This window comes from Euleptes europaea, chromosome 1, assembly GCF_029931775.1.
Source record: "Euleptes europaea isolate rEulEur1 chromosome 1, rEulEur1.hap1, whole genome shotgun sequence".
In the NCBI taxonomy this organism is placed as follows: Eukaryota; Metazoa; Chordata; class Lepidosauria; order Squamata; family Sphaerodactylidae; genus Euleptes; species Euleptes europaea.
Genome location: NC_079312.1, coordinates 124,258,369 through 124,274,493, shown reverse-complemented (window position 1 = coordinate 124,274,493; position 16,125 = coordinate 124,258,369). Strand labels below are relative to the sequence as shown.

The 16,125-nt window shown below is 39.5% G+C and overlaps 1 protein-coding gene across 4 annotated transcripts in view; it reads right to left on the bottom strand.

Annotated features, from left to right (window-relative positions):
• The window catches only part of TNRC6C (trinucleotide repeat containing adaptor 6C), a 141,389-nt gene extending 126,672 nt beyond the window's left edge, over positions 1-14,717 (bottom strand). For all 4 annotated transcript variants that reach the window (XM_056864829.1, XM_056864831.1, XM_056864832.1 and 1 more), the window contains exon 1: positions 14,473-14,717. The gene's annotated coding sequence lies outside the window, so the exon portion shown is untranslated. The remainder of the gene's footprint in view (positions 1-14,472) is intronic.
• Between the last annotated feature and the right edge of the window lie 1,408 nt (positions 14,718-16,125).

Here is a 16,125-nt window from a genome sequence, read left to right as displayed (position 1 = left end):
GGTGAAGAGAAAAATAAAAAGGAACACCTTATGTTCAACAGGCCATTGATTCCATAATTCCCTCTTTATTAACACTTTATCAAACATGGGTCCTCACCATGCCTAGTCTGTTCATTCTCATCCTTTTAGGATTTGGATCCATAACCTCCATTTGCAAGATATGCTTTTATGTTATGAAGTGGACTTGCTTACTTCTTTCCCAAGGGAGACAAAAACTAGGCAAAATGGAACTACGTAGCCCTGGTCTACCCAAAGATCTGGTCATGCCTACTAAAAAACAGTCAAACTTTGAGAATCACAGTGGTAGAGTTGGCTGCACTGTTTAGAGCAGGCTTGTCCAAACGGCGGCCCACGCCGGCTATGAATGCGGCCCAACACAAAATCGTAAACTTACTTAAAACATTATGAATCAGCTATTGTTAGTGTTCGTGCATTTTATCTGTAGCCCAAGACAATTCTTTTTCCAATGTGGCTCAGGGAAGCCAAAAGATTGGACACCCCTGGTTCAGACCAACTCAAGCAGATGTTTACAGGGAACTATTTTGAATCCATGTCTTCTTCCAAAAGATGGAAGCACTAAAGCAGCTTGTTTTCCTACGTCTCTACTTTGAAATGGTTGAACTACTACAGCAAAATTTTCCAAAACAAGTTAAGCCGGAGGCAAAAAGCTGGTTCAGAATACTTCACGGTTTGAATTGTTTAAATTTGGCAAATGAAATCAAAGAGGGGTTATATAAGAAATATAACTCAGTATAAAGCTGTTGTCTTATATAAACATTTGCCTGTGATGAGGGAAGCCAGTATGTCATAGTTGTTAGAATTTCAGATTTACAGCGCATTCCTGAGAGGAATGCCTAAGGAGGTTTCGGCACTGCTGAAACTTCTACCCGGCACAAAAAAACCCGTGCAACCCTATACACCAGCTTCAACAAAAAAGGGGGGCGTTCCTGAGCTGAAACGGCTCAGAAGGATGACTAACGTCAGCCCCATCCCCTGGCCGGTGCCAGAACGCCCCAGGAATGCCTCCTGGCTCGCCACCGCAGCCTGTGCCAGCAGCCAGCGGGAGGTTGCGGCAGCGTCTGGGCCCAGTGCTGTTGCCGCCAGGGACCGGCATCCGGGCCTGCACACCGGCGCTTGGGCCACTCATGCTGGCGTGCGCCTTCCAGGCGCCGGCATCGTGGGCCCCTGCGCCGGCCTTTGTCGGCCTCCTAAGGCCTTTGGGTCAAGCCGCCAGCACGGCTCAGGAATGGGCTGTAAAATCTGGGGACACAGGTTCGAATTCCAAACTGCCATGGAAGCTTGCTGGGTGACCTTAGGCCAGTCACAATCTCAGCCTAACCTACCTCACAGGGTTATTGTGAAGATAAAATGGAAGCGAATGATGTAAGCTGCTTTGGGTTCCCATTGTGGAGAAAGAGTGGGGTATAAATGTAGTAAAGTTAATAAATGTAGGTAAAGATGGCAGGCAGATGAAATATAGGTTGGTGGGAAGGAAGGAGAGAAGTGAGGGTACAGGGGTTGCCAGGAGGAAGGAAAGAAGATCTAGTAGTGGAGGAGAAATGAGGCGCCTCTCACAGGTCCTTGCAGGTTCCCCAACATCCAACTGGGCCTGACCCAGTGGCTGACACTATGCAACTCGCCCAGACCTTTCCCAGGGAAAGGCTGCCACAAGTAGGGAAGGAGGGAAAACTGAATACAGGAAATCCTTGCAGGTCCCCTGCTTGTGTATGCATATTCAGCAATGACTTACTCAATTTTTCTTTTCTTTTTTGGACACTTACCTAACTTTGAAGAAGTGAGCTGTGGCTCACAAAAGCTCATACCCTACCAGAAAATATTTTTGTTAGTCTTTAAGGTGCTACTGGACTCTTGCCCTTTTTGACTACTGCAAACAGACTAACACGGCTACCCACTGTGAACTAACTTTGCTTGTTAGGTAATACATGCTCCAAGAGATTATGTATTTTTTCTTTTATTTCTATTAAAATGCAGAGAATGATTTCCATTCTTTTCAAGAAAGGCTGCTCAGGAGCTGTTATGGGGACACTCATAAGCAGCAATTTCAACAACTAATATTCATCACAGAAGGTGCGTAAAAGTCAATCACTTCAAAGATGTCCTAGGAGAGATGCTCCAAACCACTTACATAGTTATCAGTACTGAAAAAGTGGGACTCCATAAATGCAAATGTTCTAAAATCCTATCTACCCTATGGGTTTTTGTTGTACAGAATGTGAAGTATCTATGTAACTGTCATGGATATACTGGGTAATTCTTCAGAACTGGAATCTCAACCATTTATCAGTCTTGGAATTCTTTGTAGTCTCAAAATGTTAATTTCAGATTGAAACAAACTGAAACAAAGAAAAAGGCCTTGGATACTCAGATCTTTTCCTCACATCCTGTTCTCAACTTGGGAAAACAAAGATTACAAACAGCAGGATAACTATAGCTAAGGTTGGCAGATTTAGGGGGACCTCAACTCAATTAACAACCTCTGCTCCCTAATCATGGTACTAAGATTTTGTTAAGCAAATCTCCCCGCACCTCCACGCTATCCAAAGATAGCTACACAAATAGGTCCCCCAGCCTATGTGGTTCCTCCTTTGCTATTTTACCTGCACAACAACCCTGTGAGATAGGTTAGTTAGAAAGTAATTGGCCCAATACCACCCAGCAACTCTCATGGAAGAAGAGTAGGGATTTGAACCTAGTTCTGTAGAACTGAACGCCTTTCTAGAGAACTCAGAATAGAGGGGGAAAGAAATGATGATCACAGCAACTGAAAGACGCCCAGTTGAAAACTGCTTGACAAGAGTAAAGCAGGAAAATCTTTCGAACCAAATGTGTGATACATCTGTAACAATTTTTTGCACTGATCATTTGATGCAAACAGGGTCACCTTACCACAAAGTCTAATTTAAACTACTTTCATCAAACAATTGGTTCAAAAACATTAATTTATTTCTGTCTATCAATAAGGAGGCGAAGCTAAGCCTCCTGCAGTCTATGTGAACAACTCTCTCCTCTTCCTCACCAACATACTGCCAGCCTCCCAGCAAGGACAAATCTTCCTCTCATTGTATGGAGGGAGGAGCTCTGCAAACAAAGCCGCTTACCCAGCAGGAACATAACTGAATTGGTCTCAATTCTATACGGGTGGTACTTTTAAAAGGCAATAGAGCTCTTACACACAGCTAGGTTAGTCCCCTAAACTAAAGAACATTCCCTAGAATAAAATGGTTGGGAACTGCTTCCTTAAAGCCTAGGATAGTTTTGAGTCGCTATGCAGAGGTATAAAGTTTGCTGTTTAGGAAGAATCTTGTGACTTTATCCATGAAACAAACCCCAGTTAAAAAAATATTAAAGCAACATCAGAACTGCAGACGTGCAGTAACTCTTCAATGAGCTGACAGCTTCTTTTGTAATTTCAACAGACCCTTTTAAAGTTTTCTAAATACCATTCTTGTTAGAAGCATTGTGAATATGGAATTTGGTGCATTAAGTGGATGGAAAGAATTCTAAACTCAGACCCCTAGTGAGCTAGACAAAAGACACAATGAAATGTCAGGGGTCCTGGGATTTTCAACCAGAGGGTAACCACAAACCTGAAAAAATAAAGTAGAAAAATCCATGCTTATGTGATAAAATATATAGCTGTTTTAGTATGTATACTGTAAATGTCTGGAATTAATAGAATGCAGGTTATGGTATCCTTATTCAGCAATATATACTTCTCAGCATTTCATAATTACTTCACTGAATATCAAACAGAAAAGTACACTTATCTACAGTATTATCTTGCTTCTTTACAGTTTATACACGCATACTGTCTTACAAGTACTGCAAATAACTTTTTAAAAATTTAAGAGGGGAAACCATCATACCATTCTATTTCTATACAGGTATTCATTATATTTTCAGTCCGCCCGTCTTGCTGAGACTCAGGACAGATTACAGAATATAAAACAGAGCAATCAAGACAGCATAAAATAACCAATGAACAATGTAATAGGATTAAGATCACAGAACTAGATAGAAACCAAAATTCATGAAGAATTTTTTTAACGTGAACATTTAATTCATTTATACCCTATTTCTCTCTCCAAAGGGGACCCAAGGGGACTTATAACATTCTCCTTTTTCATTTTATCTTCACAACAACCCTGTAAATTAGACTAAGTGGAGTGTGTGACTGGCCCAAGGTCACCCAGCAAGCTGCCACAGCAGCATGGAGATCTGAACTTGGGTCTTCCAGATCACAGTCCAATACTCTAACCACACCACTACTTTGGCTCAACTTTGTTCCACTTTGTTTTAAGCTGCTCATGAACAAGAGATACATTCTAACATGGTAAAGAAATACTGGTACAACCCAGTAAGTATACATTTATCAATATTTACAGACATTTTAAAGCTTCTACTTCATCTGAATAACCCTTGACAGTTTCAGGATGTCCCCCGGGAAGGGAAGGGAGGCTGGCAGAAAAGAATCTCCATGCTGCCCTGTGTACATACGCACATTGGAAGAGTAACCAGTAAAGGGGACAATTCAGATTGGATCCATCAGCCCAACAGTTGCTTTAACTTCTGCATAAAATAAGAAACTGTCTTGTTATATAGGCTTTCAAAAATTGTGTCTGGGTTTGGTGGCTATCTTTAATTTTCTACTAACCAGGTGCAAGTCCAACCCCAAGACAGTATTATCTGTAACAATAAGATGCTTTCTAGCCTAATTAGTTCTTATACTAACTGGAAAAGAAAAAGGTAAGTAATTCTTTAAAATAATTAAACTTGCTACCCTCAGAACTTGCTGTCTTCAATTTCATCTAAATTAATGGATACAAGAATGATTTCTACTTTTTAAGTTGTGATTAGGTTTGTAACTTGACTGATTTGCTCCTTCAAGTTCCTTATTTTGGTCAGCAAATACATAATTTTTTATACAACTTCAAACACTAGGTATATTTTCTGGTTAAATAAATTTCTTTCATTCAGTGTAAAGAATTTGGGTCAATCTATAACTTTTTCCCATTTGGGACTTTCTTTATACTCTCTAAATATGCATGCTGTGTAGTATTGGAGCTTTGTGTTTTCCATTTTACAAGCCTAGTACAATATTTAGTTTAAATTCCTGCCCAAAACAAGAACAAGGTGTTTATTCTGTGGCACCTTAAAAGCTAACACGTTGTTGGTGGCAAGAGCTCATAGAGTGTGGCTTACATTTTCAGACAACAGTTATTACAAATGAAAGGGAAAAGAGGATAGTTTAGTGGCAGAGCATATGTTCTACATGCAGAAAAGTTCTCAAGTTCAGGTGCTTCCAAGCACCTGCAGGAAAAAGGATCTCTGGCAGCAGGCAAGAAACTTGATGGGCCTTGGCCTGATCCAGCATGGCTTTTCTTATGTTCTTAGGGTCACTACCTCTCAGAGTAGTTAGTGCTGGACTGGCTGGACCAATGGTCTGTCTCAGTACAAGGCAGTTTCATAGGTTCCAGGCTGCAACCCTGTGCATAGTTACTTGGGAATAAGCACTATTAAACCCGATGGGGCTTACTTCTAACTAAATAGGGGTATAATCAGCCTGCATATCACTGATGCTCTCTAGCAGCAGTTTGAAAAGCTTCAGGAGAAATCTGACTTCATTTTTCAAAAATAATTTTATATTCTTACTTGCTATATAGCACAAAAGCAGGGGCAAAAAGGGCATCCATTCTTTCTGGCTGAGAAAATATCAAGACAGAAAGGGAGGCAGAAAGAGACTCCAGAGACAAGTTGCTTTGTAGCCCAAAACAGCATCAGGCTGAAAATGGAAGTATAATCAGCTGCAGGTCTGGTACCACAGCACTCTTAAAGGCACAGTGCAGCAAATTCCTCTGCCTTAATCATTAGACAGGAAAGCTTCCTTGCCACTGGTGACTTAGGGAATGCTTCTGTAGAATACTGCTTATCTATGTACCATCCCACCATTATTTCTAAATTAATAAAGAACACTCTTCTAAATACAACTGATGCACCAAACTTGAGGTATGCAGAGACATTATCAGCACCTGCACTACAATTATCGCTTGGTTGGCATATGCAGCAGAATGAGGTGGGAACAAGATGACAGAGCACGTGCCTTAAGAGCTGTGCGTGTTCCCCTTTGTAAAACACACACCCCTTCCTATATTTGGAAAACAAGCAGAACATAACAGCAGTAGATGCAAAATATTTTAAGCATTCAGACACTATATTGTCGAAGGCTTTCACGGTCAGAGTTCATTGGTTCTTGTAGGTTATCCGGGCTGTGTAACCATGGTCTTGGTATTTTCTTTCCTGACATTTCGCCAGCAGCTGTGGCCAGCATCTTCATCTTCCTAAACACTTGACACTGAGAGACACTGTCCTTCAGTGTTACTCCTCTGAAGATGCCGGCCACAGCTGCTGGCGAAACATCAGGAAAGAAAATACCAAGACCACGGTTACACAGCCAGGATAACCTACGAGAACCATTCAGACACTGTTTTTAATTTTTCACATGGGAAACCTTAGCAAGGACTGTGACCGCAAAAAGCTTCATTAATGGAATACTACCAAGATAAATACTTCTGCATTAGTCTAGTCCCTCAAACAACTGAAACCCATAGTTTTCAGCTCAAAATTATTTGTTTTGCACTGGTAACAGATCGTCAGCATCAACAAGGTTACCAAAACTGGAGTCAAACATTTAAAATCAACATTTTATTTCTGAAAATCACATTAAAGGATAGGCCAGCATCTCCTTTCCTCTGGTCATATTAATTTACTTGATGCAAATTATTCCAATATAGCTCAAGTTATCCATTTATATACAGTGCACAATAATGAAACACTTCATGCTCTCATATTTGGAATAAGAGACCTTGATAGTACTATAGTGCCTCTCAAGGTATTAGTGCCCTATGTTTTTACAGCTACAGTTAGAGAAAAAGTAAGTTTATACATTGATTTTATTCCTAAACTCTACATTGTACTAGAGCACCATTTTGCTGCAAACCTAGGAGCAGCTTCACAAACTGCATCCTCTGATGCAGTGCAAGAAACAGCCTTTGGGAGGAGGAATGAGCAAGTCCTTGCACATGACTGAATACATCCATTATTATTAGTGCAGGTGCATGCAGAAAGACAATGACTTGTGCTGGATGGACTGCTTTAGTCCAGAGAAATTAAAAGAACAAAACAGCTAAAGCTAACAGAAATATTTATCACAGCACTCTGTAGCTTTCCCAATGTACAAAAAAATTAACAAAGGCAATAAAATTTTTGAATTGTTTTGTATTTAAATACAGCTTCTTGTCCCAGTAAGATACAGCTTTCCTGGGAAAATAGCAAACCAAAATGCAGACACATCATCACAGAACATTTATCCACAGTCCACTGCCTTTTGTTCAGTGCAGCCTTCGTACCACTCTATATGCTGTCCCCAAAATACCAGTAGGGATAGGGTATGCATTTATGAAAATAGGAAAGCATGATTTTTATTTGTTGAAAATTAATTTCCAATGAACAAACCAAACAACTTTGATTAATAAATGAATCAATTCCCTCACCATAGAACTACTCTATAAAATATTCTTATTTATATGAGGTACTTCTTTTTTCTTTTGATGAAAACATTTCCTTAGATGTACAGTTTTAACTCCAGAGGTTAAAAGCACCTTGCATTCTTTTATCAAAACTGTAACACAAATTAGGCATTTATATTTCTGCTAAGACTGGCATTCCCAACTGAATTGCCACTTCAGATGTTTCTTAATCCTAATTTGGTGGAGAAACAAAATTACTAGTTCTGTTGAAGGAGCTTGTCATCCTATCTTCTCTGGCTGTAGGTTAAGTATTCAAGAAAGCTAATCAGCAGAACTACAGTGAAAAGGTGAAACAATAGTATCCAGTACCAAGGAAATAACTAGCAAAATTATGATGTATATCAAAAGGTTGCATTCCCATGCCATTATTTTACTGCCATAATACAGTTGCAACATAGAACCTATGCTTTGAATGGATCTGTTTTAAGAGTTTAAAAACTTTATTTAATTATTTATAGTTCGCCTTCTTCAAAGGGACTCCAGGCAGATCATACATAGGAAGTCAGTACAATCAACAAAATGGGACATTCAATAACCAATGCATTAGGATTTTAGATGTCTAGAACCATCAGATACTGCAACATAGCATAGCATAAAATAAAAACTTATAGACACTCCAGACATCTCACAGAAAAATGTTTAATTACTATATTGGGGGTGGGGAGACAATACTCCAATATAACTACATTTCAAAGACATGATCCTGCATCCTCAAAGGTATACTAAAATAAACAGCAGTTTATAACAATACTATAAAGCAGATTCTAAAATCATCAATTGGTGGATCATACCACCAACATTCTTGTCAGCAAAACAAGAGCAACGAAATACAACAACAGCAAGTTACTGGAAGATCCTCACTATCCACTGTGCTCAAAACATACAGGACTCCATATGAAAGAAGTCACTAGGTGAAGCATGAACTCCTTCTTTGCCCCTCCCTTTAACTGTGCAGGCACACTTGTTCTGTTCCTCCAGCAATTGCACAAGTGGCTACATGTTACTTTTGTGGAACATATGACTGAGTGGTGTTGGAGGGGTCAGCAAAGCTACTTTGTAGGGCAATTCCTTTCCTTGGATAGATACCGAATACCTAGCAGCTAAGAAGTTATTGCATCCTTGAACTTGAAAGTATGTGCCTTAAGGGTCAAGACAAGAATGAATGCATAGGGTTAACAGTCAGACTACACAGTCCTTTAACTGTAACGGTGCATAGACCATTTTTTACTTTAAAAAAAATCTTGGGGTATATCCTTACAATAAATTGAAAATTCATGCTCTAAATACAATAGAAAAGACCAACTCAAGAAAGATGCAGAAGAAATAAAAGTAGCCACAGCTTGTGGAAGGGGGCACTGTTCAGCAAATATTCAATAACAAAGATTTCTACTGTAATATTGGCATGGCACACAGGGCTTCCCTAGACTGCAATACACCATATTAGTGTGTGTGTGTGTGTGTGGGGGGGGGGGGTACTGAACTTCCAATTTTGCTTTCAAACTACCAGCATGTGGATATTTAGGGCTACTCAAAGCAAATCAATCTTCTATTTCAGGGGAAAAAAAGGAATTGCTTTTGTTAGCAGTCTCTCCTAAAATGTATGCACTCTGAGTAATGAACAGTAGCTTTAAGTATTTTTTACACAAATTACTAAAGACGTTTGCTGGTTAATATTCAGTTTACAACCTGTAAAAAATAAAATGAAATTAACTGAAGATTGGAAGAGAGGTTCCATTTCAAGGCAAGGAAAAGCAATTCTGCAGAGATAAAGCTGTTTATTAAGAATACATTCCACCTCTCCAGCCCTCCAAAGACAAACCACAGAGCTGTGTGCAAAGCTAGACAATCTGGGCAGCCAGCCATAAAACATCACTTCGTAGCACAGATACTGCTTTCACTCTCTTAAGCCCTCCACAGCTGTAAAATATAACAAGAGGAGCTCGAGTAACAAGCCTTTACTGCCTCAGACTCTTAATGATCTGTAGGCCAAAGTTTGTAGAAATCCATGCCTTTTAAGACAGAAAACCCCATACCCAAATAAGCATTCAGAGCTAGGATTATGGCATCACAGAGAAGTATCAAATATTAAAACCAGATTTTTTATGATGACGTCTCAGAGAGTGCATAACAGGTTTCAATTAAATAACGAAGGCAGAACTGGGCTTTAGCTATATAAGACTTAAGAAATGAAACCTAGTTTTAACAACCTTTTGAACACATTGTTTACTACTTGGAATAAATGAATCTGTTTGTTCAAAAGGCATTGCATTTTTCAGACCCAAAAATATTGTTTTCAATATAGCTTTAAAACTAAAGCTTGGCCGAAGCATGGTGTTCCAGAAACATATAAAAGGTTTTTCCCTTCATGGTGACATCTCTCTGCATCACCAAGGCCAGAGGCTCTCCAGACCAGCAGTCCATGAGGAGTTAGGGGCTATGGCTAGAAGTGAAAATCAGCCACTCTCCATCTGTGCAACTGCTTTGCATTGAATTCCAGCTCTATTTTCTAGCTTGCTTTTTTTTTTTACTTTTACCAATTTGCATGAAACAGTACTCAACCAAACAGATCTTCAACAACCATTTGATAAAAACTTTCAAAACCTGGGTTACATTTATCTTTTCACTGCCATGTTTGAGTAATGAAATGTTGGTATTTTTTCACTGCTGTTTTTCCAGCATTGCTGTACATTAACACACCCTCATTCTAAGCACTCGTGTTTGGAAATAAAGCTTCAATGAGAGGTCCTCACAATTTATAACTTTATTACTGGGCTATGAGACAAAACAGCATGTGTGATTCACCTTTCTTCTGAAGTCTCTAAATTTAAACACTTTAAATATAAGGTCTGAGAGGAAATGAAAGAAGTTTGTAAACTGGTTTATTTCAAAAACATCCTGCAATTCAGTAAAATATATTCCTTCTTTACATTTTCTTTGACCTGGCTGATATCTTCATAAAGCTACTGAAAACCTCTGGCATTATCTCCAGAAGGCTTCTTTTGATACTAAATTGGCTAGACTACAGCATCATCAGGCACTTAACATGTTTCTTATCATTCATCTCTAGTACTAAATGGTTTGATGGATTCCTTCCTGTAGCTTCAAAACTAGGAGGGAAATGTTTCAAGCATGTTATCTTGTCATCTGTATTTTAACTGATAATAACAAATGAAGATGATAATAATAATACCAACAATAACAAAGCATCAGCAGCAAAGAGCAACCTACAAAATAATATGGATTACAGACTGCCTTCAAAGTAATCCTATTCTACAGTTCATAAAATAACAGAACGATTTAGGAGCTTCTCCAACTAGCAGTATTAATCTACACATTTAAAACAGTTTGCATTAAATTCCGTAACTGGTATCAGTAACAGATTTTAAAGTAGATGAAATTAGCATATATTACGTATGTGAATAGAAATGGGATGGGAGATAAGCTCCAGTCTGCAGTGTTCTCATAGGGACTCTCTCTAACCATTCTTTCCATCTTAAAGCCTTCCTTCCCTGTAGAAGGCTGCCCCACCCCTGACCTCCTCCTCCAGCTTGTTTTGGAAAGAAGCCAGATGACAGCATTGGGAAAAGTGCATATTTATCTCAACAAGGCCAGCTGCTTAGGAGTAACTAAATGTAACTTAACTGTATTAGCTATTCCCCCTGATAGAGAAGTCTTATTTTTAAGCCACCAAAAATTGAGTGACAAATCATTTTCATGTTGCTGTTTCAGTAGATGTATTTTCTGATAACTGGAATGGGGGAGGCAGTTTCCAAAGGCTACATTTTTAGATTTCTAAATATTCCAAAATAGGCTGTCACCATGGCAACTATTTTCCCTAGTAAATAAAGAAGCTGAGCTCTCTACACATGGAAATGTGTTTTCGTTTTTAGCTAGAAATAAAGAGGAATGTATTTAAAGGTTTAACTCTTTCCTAAATTGACTATTTTCATACATTAAGATTATTTTGTAATGACTCCAACAGCAGTTCAAGTTACACTCTTTTGATTCTGAACTACAGCATCTTATCTAACTAAACTGCATGAAGATCTAACCACCAAAAAAATTGTTGTGAAGCATATAATCCTTCCCTTATGATTATATGCTCGAATTTATAACATATCGAATACTGAAGGAATGTAATACTGAAAGTAATAAAATTGCTGAAAGGTTTAATTACTGACCTAACATTGTGCCTGCCCAAGCCGACTGCCAAAAGCGTACATTTATCCGCTCCAACTTCAGTAATAAATCAAGGATTGTAAAGATGATTTTTTTAAAAAACTCAGCTCTGAACAAGGAAAAAACCCTACTGGTAAGATAACATAATAAAGCAACTCTTTCAGACAAAAACAGAAATCAGTCTTGAAGATCATCCACAATCCTATATGGAACTGTATTTCAAAACAGAGAACCTTAGCTGTGACTATATGTTAAGATAGGCCAAAGGCATAGAAACATGTCAAAAATTAGGATTTTCTATCTAGAATTCTCATTAGAATGGACTGTCCCGCCAAGACTTTGGTCAACAAGGTATATGATCCATTCAGATTCCCTTGTCTTTCATCTCTCCCACTGGATAGTAGCAGTATTAGCTACTGGAGAAGGATGTGATGTATTTCCCAAGTCATGATAGTCAGTCTAATTAAAAAAAGGATGAACTTCTGTTGGCATAGGACACCTATCCATTGTGAACTAAAGAACACAATAACATTCACATAAATGTTTATTGTAATGATACTGGCAAGCTGACCAAACAAGTTCAGGCAAACATACAAAATTCTATATGTAATAGTAAAATGCTTTTAAAATGATGTATGCTCTCCTCATTGACTATTTTCTCTTTGGTCCATTTAGAGAACAATCCTAAACGGCTCTATTCAATGGGGCTTACTCCCAGGAAATTGTTCTAAGATTGCACTGCATATTCCTTAGCATTCCTAAAGGAAGCAGCATGTATCTGGTTTTATGTCTGCACTTAAATATTTACCTTTAGGAGTCAAAATACTCCCTGTGCCCATGAAGTCTTGACCAGTGATGTGTTCTGAAGTGAAACTACCTTCTCATATGGAATTAAGAATGGTTATTATTTTGATTAGTGTGCACCCAGAAATTTGTCGTAAGTAGTTTCTATATTAAGTTGTGGAACATTGCAAGTGACAAAGTGGAAACTTTCATGGCTTGTTTGTAGTGCCTTACTTACCAACTATCATGCAAGGCATCATCACACTTAACACCTATAACCAAATAATCAACAAGACCTATGACAGAAAAGGCATTAATCAAAAATTACTATACCATCTTGAATATTCAACTAAAGTGAATATTGATCCCAAGCTGAAATCTGTCCAATACATTTGTACAGAAAAGAAAATTTATACAGATATTTTCAGACAAGAAAATAAAGAGTAAATCAAGCCTATAGCTGTGATAGTAATTTCGTATATTTGAGGCACCACTTTGAGATCAAAGCTCATAACTGGTTATTAGTAGCTAGTAAAGCTAAAAGGTTTGGCACCATTTGGAAGAGTTTCCAGTAACCGAGATGATGCCCAGAAATTCCAATATTGAATTAAGATTTTTTTTAAGTCATCAGTTTTACCAGTGAGAAGCTGCTCTACTCTTCTCTATCTGGTTTCCGAGGGAAATTTTTAAAAACTGTTTATATTGATAGCCACATATAGAACAAACCAGAAGTGATCCTCACTATATAAAAAACCAAGATAAATATATTACCATGGGGTTTTAAAAATGTTTATTACCTTCATGCTCTTTGATTAGAATAACCAAACGTCTGCTGCATCCCAACCATTTACCACATCTAAGTTCATTAAAAATGGGAAATACTGGATTTTATGTCATTCAGTTCAAGCAGGTGATGAGGTGTCATGTCTATAAGAATTAGTTGCTATTATAAGAATATGTCAAAATTACTATGGAAGGACTGGGGTTATGCATTTGCACATACTGACTTGACATAGTCATTAATACTCCTAGCAGATGACATCCAACCTTTCATTTTTATAGGTGCAATTTTAAACATAATTCTAAACATCCATCTATCCATAGTATGTTAAAAAGCCATATGTGTTTTAATAATTCACCAAAACAACCTTCTATGTCTATACTACTTCTACAAAGCTTAGGCATCTACACAAACTTATGAAATTCAGATATTTTGGATACCTTTAATAAACTTCTACTGGCAGGGTTTTGAGCAAACTTAATGTCTACCTTCTCCATTTATACTTCAGTAAATTAACAGTTCGTTCCATTTAGTCAAAATGACCATGAACAGGAAAACATTGGCCTTATTAAAAAAAAATCGTAATATGGGGAACCAAGGACCCGTTTATTCTCTATAAGAAAGAAAGATCTAGTCACCTTTTTATACTTGACTGTAGGTAATCAAGGATGAAGTTCAAGTTTCGTCCACTTCGTTACATTCTATCAGCCTTCCTGTTCTAGCCGCACTTAAACCAAGACAAATTGCCAAGGCTAATTATCACTATTTTCCAAACATTACATCACATGGTAATGAGATGTTATCAGCAGCATGCACACACTAACATTATTTTGAATTAATCCTGCTCCATAACTTATTAGTTCTTTTCTTTTTTCTAAGTAGGGCACCTTCCCCCACCCCATGATCAGGATTTACATTAAATACGCACAGGGGGGTTAAAACTTCAATTTAATGGATTTCTTATTTTAATGACTCCGCCATGAAATAAGAAAATATACTGCAATAAGCATACTGGACATATGGCACAGGGAGTGGTACATCCTAAACTATGTAAAAGGGTCTTTCCCCCTTTTTTAACTTTCCTGCTTCCATGTTATGAGGTGGGAACAGCCATCCTCTTACCTTTTCTTCGTTTCTTTCTGGGGCTCTTTGGCAGCTTTCGACTCAGTGTCCTCGAGAAAGAACAAGTGAATATTTTGTCTGGCGTCTGGGAGTTTCACTAGCGTGCTCCTTTCTTTAATGCTTTTACTTACAAAAAGTACCCGTATTTTTTCACGTTGAATACGAAAAAAATCTCACACGGCCAAGAAAGTCAAGTTTGTTTGTTTTTAATGTTTATGCCTGTTCCAAATTTAAAACAAAACCAAAACAAACAAAAAACCTGCCACAGAGGAAGGGGAGAAGGAATCAGACAAGAAATCAACAGTATCCAAGTAGAAGAGCTAAAAGCTCAGGTTTGATTCCAGCCCAGAGGAGTAAGTGCAGCAGATGCAGGTCCAATTCCAAAACAAGCTTCTTCTTTTTTTATTTCCAGGGAAGCAAAACTACCAGTTATGAGTTCCTGGCTAGAGTTTTGCACCCAGAATTTGCTTTAAAATTAAATAAACGTGGTTGCAGCAAAAATGTACTGTGGGGATGCAAGACAGTGAAAAATGTTACATTTTGTAGCTGATCAGAACAGGGTTCTTTTTAAAAATGGTGTCTGAAAGATTCTCAGTTTATATGGATGAGCTGCTGAAGATTTTATTTTCGAAAGTGCAAATTAAAATGAAGAAAACGGAACCCATCCAAAGGTTTAAAGGGGAATACCTCAAGAAAAACAAAAAGGAGCCACAGGAGGATCCGGCAGAGTTTCGCATAGGGATCCAAACAGAAGTACCCAGCAGAGTCTCTCTTAAAAGGGAGGCGAAACACAAACAGAAAAAGGATCTAGCAGTCTCTCTCAGGAAAATCCGGGGGGGGGGGGAGAAGAGGAAAGAAGGATCCAGGCAGTGTCTCAGAAGGCAAGGATCCACAAACGCCGGGGAGATCCACCAACTGTGCCTTTCATATGTGGATCTGAGGAAGGGCGCTCCAGCAATCTCTTCATAGACAGGATCCTGAAAGGGTCCAGACGACAGGCTTCTTAGTGAGGAGGGGGTCCTCCAGCCTCTCTCAAGAGGATCCACCCAGCTGAGCCAAACATAGGTGGACCCAGGAAAGAAAGCGAAATGCAGTCTCTTTCCCTCTCTCGCGCAGGGGAGGGGGGGGAAAAACAGGTCCCACGGATCCCCCGGGCGAGCCAGCAGCTGAGTTTTCTCTTAAGGAGGTCCGTCAGTCTCTCTCTCCCAGCGGGATCCACCCGAGCAGGACCCAGCAATCTCTCGCGTGCGTTCCTCCTTTCCCCCTCCACAGGGACTCGGAGAGCCTCTCAGGGGGGGGGGTCAGTGGGATTTACGGAGGAAGCAGCAGCAGCGGCGGCTCCTTGGACGGAGCTTTCCCCTTGGAGGGGAAGGGGCTGGGCCGCTGGCAGGGCAGGTCACGCCGCCGGGCTCAGAGACGCCGCCGCGCCGGCCCCCCGCTCCTCCTCACAGCCTCCGCCGCCGCCGCCTCTGCCCTCCGCTTCAGGAGCAGAGCTGCTGCCACCGCGGCCATTTTGTTACTAACTGACAAGAAGCCAGGCGAGCGAGCGGTTAGGCAGGCAGCGCGAGACCACGACGGGGGGGGGAGGGAGGGGGAAGAGAAAGAGACGCGAGACTTGCTCCCTCCTCCTCCTCCTCCTCCTCCTCCCCCCCC